We start from the raw sequence: 6000 nt of genomic DNA on the forward strand, positions 1-6000 counted from the left end.
TTCCCAGTTCTCCGACCAGTCTGACTGGTTTACATTTTATCTCTGTTTGCTTTGTTGTTACCTTCTCCTAGCTAGCTACGACTGACCAACTGACCGAGCTAGCAATTATCTATTCTACATTTTCCTTGATTTCCATCCCCATTGTCTTATTTTCACACCTTACACTTCCTATTCTCTGTATCTCCCTGATTCAGTCTGAAGAAGGGTCTTGACCCGAAACGTCACCCATTCCCTTCTATCCAGAGATGCTGCCTGTCCCAGCATTTTGTGTCTATCTGGAAAGGTTAATGTTTTAGTCTTCATTGAAATTAGTGCTATTGAGTTGCGAGGAGGGGGAGGGGGGGGGATAAGTGATTTTGCTGGGGCAGTGAAGGTGTGAAGGATTGTGCAGGTGGTTCAGATATTAGAGATTAATGAGGGTGTTTGGAGGGAGAGCAGTGATATTGTTGCACACAGTGCAAAGCAGACCGCCACTGCTGCTGAATGTTGGAAACCAGCAGATTGGACAGTGTTTTCAATTTACACAATGGATAACCTTACAGTTTGCTTGGCCAGTTCTGATTGAAACTGGAACAGTGAGGAATGTGAAGCCGTTGAACTCGGTATCGGTTCCGGCAGCTGCCTGTGTGTCTGATGACCGCTTGTGTGTTATTGAGCAGACATTGGTCTCCACAGGAACCGTGTCGGTGACAACAGCCAGTGCATCAGTGCAAGATGGACACAGAGTGCTGGAGTAACTCAGTGGGTCAGGCAGCATCTGTGGAGAACATGGATAGGTGACGTTTCACAGAGTGCTGGAGTAACTCAGCGGGTCAGGAAGCATCTGTGGAGAACGTGGATAGGTGACGTTTCACCAGAGTGCTGGAGTAACTCAGCGGGTCAGGCAGCTTCTCTGGAGTGAAGGAATAGGTGGTGTTTTGGGTCGAGACCCTTCTTCAGACTCACTACTACAGTCATGAGTGGGAGTGGAGATTCGCAATACTCGGGGCAGGAGGAGTGGGACAACGGTGGAAATGTGTGGGCTTTGCATGAACAAAGCACGGGAAATGTCAGAGAGGGACTAGGTGAAGGTGAGAGCTACCTCGAGTTTGGCAGCAAAGGTGATGACATTTTGTGTTGCACACAAGGCAGGAAGCAGCAGCGATACAGTGGTCCATGTAAGAGGAACACAAGGAACAGTCAGGGCTTGAATCACCATCTGCTCTGTGTATCTCCCCCCCCCCCCCCCCCCCCCCCCCCCCCCCCACCTCACAACGCCCAGACTCATGGAGCAGCAAGCTGCCCACCTCATCCATTCACAGTCACACAGCCCACAAACTGGCCCTTCGGCCCGACTCGCCTGTGCTGGCCATGGTGCCCCATCTCAGCTAGCTCAATTTGCCTGCTGTTGGCCCCTATCATGCTGGACCTTTGCTGTCCATGTACCTGTTCAAGTACCTGCTCCGTTGAAGGAGATTGTACAAAAGCAAATGCGTGCGGTTCTCCACAACACGGGCCTGCAGCTACAAATGCCTCACATTCACACGCAACACGTGCAACAAGTAAAGTTACACATGAAAATAAAAGCTACAACTGACAAAACATCTGCATTCACTCAACTGGGGCACAAAATGAATGATTGCAAAATGTTCCTCTTTGCGTGAGAGTTTATCTCTGTTCAGGTGATTAGTTTGTGCACCGGCACGTGTTCACAGGGCCCACTACCCGTGTATAGAGGCTGCAGGAGGCTACCAGCAGCAGCTCAATGCACCCAGCATCAAACACACACCTGTGGGCTTTCCAGCTCTGTGTGGGAGGCACAGGCTCTAGAGGGCACCTTGGAAAGAGACAGCAGTCACTGCTGTGTCCAGGCCACTGTGCCGTGTCCGGGCCACTGTGCCGTGTCCGGGCCACTGTGCTGTTAACGGGGCAGCCATTGGGGCCAGAGACTTGAGTTGCACCTCACTCACTCACTCACTCACTCACTCACTCACTCACTCACTCACTCACTCACTCACTCACTCACTCACTCACTCACTCACTCACTCACTCACTCACTCACTCACTCACTCACTCACTCACTCACTCACTCACTCACTCACTCACTCACTCACTCACTCACTCACTCACTCACTCACTCACTCACTCACTCACTCACTCACACACACGCCAGCCCCACAGAGGTTGGCTGTTGCTTGGGCAGTGAAGATGTGGTAGTGCAGGGGCCGGGCTAGTGCTTGTCCTTTAGACATGGGACTTGGACACACCTCGGTCTCAGCTAGGCAAATGAGCAGACGTTTTGCATGCGACGGTTTGAACTGAGGGCTAAATGTTCACGCAGGCCCTGGAGAACAGCTGTCTTTTAACAGCTGCCCGTCAGTAGCTCACTGACTGCTGGAGACATCCCAACCGACAGGTACATTAATGCCACAAGGGTAACTAGGGAGACAATGCACTGCAATGCTGGGAACTAGGTCCTGCTCGCTGCACCTCCCCTTTCTGCCATCTATCGTGATGTTTGACCTGTAGTGTTATTGGATTAGTTTGGACAGTGTGCAGATCTGTACCAGTATGGTCATAGGTCCTGAAGGATCAACAGATTCATCTAGGTGTGGAGTCCCTGGAGATGGGAGAGGTGGTCAGTGGAAGGTAGACACTAAATGCTGGAGGAACTCAGCGGGACAGGCAGCATCTCTGGAGAACATGGATAGGTGACGTTTCACAGAGTGCTGGAGTAACTCAGCGGGTCAGGCAGCATCTGGAGAGAAGGAATGGGTGACATTTCACATGTCAGATAATCATACCTTATGTTATTAAAATCAGAATGTCAATAAGGCTATTTTAGGATTGGTTTGGAAGGCTCTTTGATCTTGTTGGTATAAAATAAATGAATTACTTGCTTCCTCATTTATCTTTAATCGGACTTTACTGGACTTTGTCTTGCATTAAATGCTATTCCTTCATCCTGTATCTGTACACTGTGGATGGTTTGATTGTAATCATCTATAGTCTTTCTGTTGACTGGATAGCACGTAACCAGAAGGTTTCCACGGTACCTCAGTACATGACAATAAACTGGACCAAACCAAATGCCTTTGTATTAAGACACAAAAAGCTGGAGTAACTCAGCGGGACAGGCAGCATCTCTGGAGAGATGGAATGGGTGACGTTTCGGGTTGAGACCCTTCAGAGGTGTTTAATGAATCTTTCATTTGTGTTTGCTGTGTCGAAGTTCATGGTGGCTCAGGAATTAGGGAAAAGGACTTGTGTATTGTGACATCTACATTACAACAGACAAGGTTTAGTTTAGTTTGGAGATGCAGCGTGGAAACAGGCCCTTCGGTCCACCAAGTCCGCTCCGACCAGCGATTACCCTTACACTAGTTCTGGCCTACACACACAATAACAATTTTACAAAAGCCAATGAACCCACAAACCTGCACGTCTTTGCAATGTGGGAGGAACCAGAGCACCCGGAGAAAACCCACAAGGAGAATTATATATTAATGATTTGGATAAGGGGATTGAAGTTTGCAGATGATGCTAAGATAGGTGGATGGGCAGGCAGTGTAGAGGAAGCAAGGACTCTGCAGAAGGATGTGGACAGGTTGGGAGAGTGGGCAGAGAAGTGGCAGATGACATTCAGTGTAGCAAAGTGCAAAGTCATGCATTTTGGTAATAAGGATAAAGGCGTAGATTATTTTCCAAATGGAGAGAGAATCCGGAAATCAGAGGCGCAAAGGGACTTGGGAATGCTGGTGCAGGACTCCCAAAAAGTTAATTTGCAAGTCGAACCAGTAGTAAGGAAAGCAAACTCAATGCTAGCTCAATTATATCAAGTGGACTGGAATACAAAAACAGATGTAATGCTGAGGCTCTATAAGGTGCTGGTCAGGCCGCATTAGGAGCACTGTCAGCAAATTTGGGCCCCATATCTGAGGATGGTTGTGCTGGCTCTGGAGAGGGTCCAGAGGAGGTTTACGAGAACGATCCCAGGAATGAGTGGGTTAACATATGATGAGTGTTTGTCAGCACTGAGCCTGTATTTAAACAGCCTCTCACACTGCCTTGTCAAACCGCGTCAAAAACCTCAGCATGATATTTGACTGCATTAAAATTTGATAAGCAAGTCAACGCTGTGGTAAAAGCCAGCTTCTTCCAACTTCGAACCATAGCTAAAATCAAACCTTTCCTCCAATTCGACGACACAGAAAAAATCATTCACGCTTTCATTTCCTCCCGCCTAGACTACTGCAACTCCCTATACACTGGGATCAGCCAATCTTCCCTGTCCCGCCTGTAACTGTCCAAAACGCCGCAGCGAGACTCCTGATGGGTACCCGTAAAAGGGACCACATCACCCCGATTCTGGCCTCTCTCCACTGGCTCCCTGTACGGTACAGAATCAACTTCAAGCTCCTCCTATTCACATATAAAGCCCTAAATGGACACTTCCCCCCCCCCCACATCAAAAATCTTCTAACCCCCCTCTCTAACTCCAGGTCCCTCAGGTCGGCCGACTTGGGGCTACTCACTATCCCGCGGTCTAGGCTTAAGCTCAGGGGTGACCGCGCTTTTGCGGTTGCAGCTCCTAGACTGTGGAACAGCATCCCTCTCCCCATCAGAACTGCCCCCTCCATCGACTCCTTTAAGTCCAGGCTCAAAACCTATTTCTACTCCCTAGCGTTTGAGGCTCATTGAGGAGGCGCTGTGAACTGTGTGCGTGCTACTGTATGTTTCATTTTTTTTTTCCCATTGGAACCTAATCAGATGTACAGCACTTTGGTCAACGTGGGTTGTTTTTAAATGTGCTATACAAATAAAATTGACTTGACTTGACTTGACTTGACTGTACTCGCTGGAGTTTACAAGGTTGAGGGGGGACCTCATTGAAACTTACAGAATAATGAAAGGCACAGATAGAGTGGATGTGGAGGGGATGTTTCCACTAGTGGGAGAGTCTAGGACCAGAGGTCATAGCCTCAGAATTAAAGGGCGCTCTTTTAGAAAGGAGGTGAGAAGGAACTTCTTTAGTCAGAGGGTGGTTAATCTGTGGAACTCATTGCCACAGAGGGCTGTGGAGGCCAAGTCAGTGGATATTTTTAAAGCAGAGATGGACAAATTCTTGATTAGGACGGGTGTCAAGGGTTATGGGGAGAAGGCAGGAGAATGGGATTAGGAGGCAGAGATCAGCCATGATTGAATGGCGGAGTAGCCTCGATGGGCCGAATGGCCTCATTCTACTCCTATAACCTGTGAACTCTGCACAACCAGACCCGTAGTAAGGATTGAACCCGTGTCTGTAAGATTGCAACTCTACTGCTGTGGCACTGTGCCGCCCCAAGGAGGTGCTAGCAGTCTTAGACATAACTCTTCAGGGCCAGATCATGTAGTGTAGGGCGCGGTGCAAAGCAAGGAATGCAGGAGTCCTGGCAAAAATATTTGCATTATCTTTAGCTATAGGTGAGGTAATAGAGGAGTGGAGGGTGGCTAATGCTCGACCTTTATTTAAGGGCTGCAAGGATAAGCTAGGCAACGTCAGGCCAGCGGGCCTAGCATCTGTGGTGGGATTCAGAGGGGAAGCATCTACCAGCATTTGGAAAGGCAAGGAACGATGAATGGCAGGCAGCTTAGTGCATTGGCAATGAATCACACAGTGGGTGGTGGGCATATGGAACACACTGCTAGAGGAGGGTGTAGTTACACTGTTGAAACACAGTCGGACAGCTACATTGATAGTAAAGGCTTGGAGACAAATGGGCCGAATGGAGCAAGCTGGGATGGAAACATGCTGAGCATGAATGAGTTGGGCCGAAGGGTCTGTATCTGTGCTGCATAATTCTGAATTACAATAGATCCAATTGTCAAAAATGGAAGTGTTTAGCTGATTCCTGGTGTATTTAAACGTGACCATTTTCATCTGCTTGTGTCTTCAGTGGGGAGTTAAGGGTATACCGTGCAGCGTTACTTGTCATTTCTGATGTGAATCGTTGCCCGGTATCACAATGCCCAGCACTATGT

This window comes from Rhinoraja longicauda, chromosome 20, assembly GCF_053455715.1.
Source record: "Rhinoraja longicauda isolate Sanriku21f chromosome 20, sRhiLon1.1, whole genome shotgun sequence".
Lineage (NCBI taxonomy): Eukaryota > Metazoa > Chordata > Chondrichthyes > Rajiformes > Arhynchobatidae > Rhinoraja > Rhinoraja longicauda.